This window comes from Marmota marmota, unplaced genomic scaffold, assembly GCF_001458135.2.
Source record: "Marmota marmota marmota unplaced genomic scaffold, marMar, whole genome shotgun sequence".
NCBI classification, from domain to species: domain Eukaryota; kingdom Metazoa; phylum Chordata; class Mammalia; order Rodentia; family Sciuridae; genus Marmota; species Marmota marmota.
In genome coordinates this window covers 47,656,175-47,656,921 of record NW_026000037.1, presented here as the reverse complement: position 1 = coordinate 47,656,921, position 747 = coordinate 47,656,175, and positions in this window count along the sequence as shown.

Sequence of the window (747 nt, the reverse complement as noted above, 5' to 3'; positions counted from 1 at the left end):
TTGCAGTTTGGACTATATTCGGGGTCATCCTACTCACTAGTAGTTTAGGGAGTAACTTTTGCTGGTTTGGGGAATAAATCATAGCAAATCACTTAACCTTTCTGGGCAAGGTTTCTGAGTTATAGGGTGACATATTTTTCTGGATAATATGGGGGATCAAAGGAGATGGAAGTAGAGGCTCTTTTAAAACTGAAAGAAGGTCAACAAATGAAATACCTTTAGTTTACTCTGAAGCGTGAAGGATAGAGACCAGCACGGGCCCCCAGGGGTCTCCAGTGCTCCACATTCAGAGCCTCCCAAAGCGCCTGCGTTCCGGGAGCAGCTTGGAGCAGCACTGAGGCTGCCAAACCCTCAGTGTTTACCCGAACCCTAGGCTTCCCAAACCCACATGTCAGACTTCCTGTTCCCAGAGATTCTCAGTTCTCTCTCTCTCACGTCCTTTTGGGCCTCCCGGCAAAACCAGAATGCTGCTAGGAACCCGAGGAGCGCTTGCACCCAGCAGCCTCACCCCTCCTCTCTCCCCACCCCAAAGGCAGGAATTTCTGGGATGGGCAGATGGTCCACTCCCTCTTCCTCCTCCTTCCCCGAGCCCGAGTGGGTAGGGCGGGGAAAACTCCACGACTTTCCTCCCGTCTCCCAGCCCAGAGCCCTAAGTGCCTGCACACCGCGGCGACAAGGGGTGGTAGAGTGGGTCTTCCCGAGGGGCAGGGGTGGCGAGGCCAGCAGAAGAGTGGAGCGCGGAGGAGG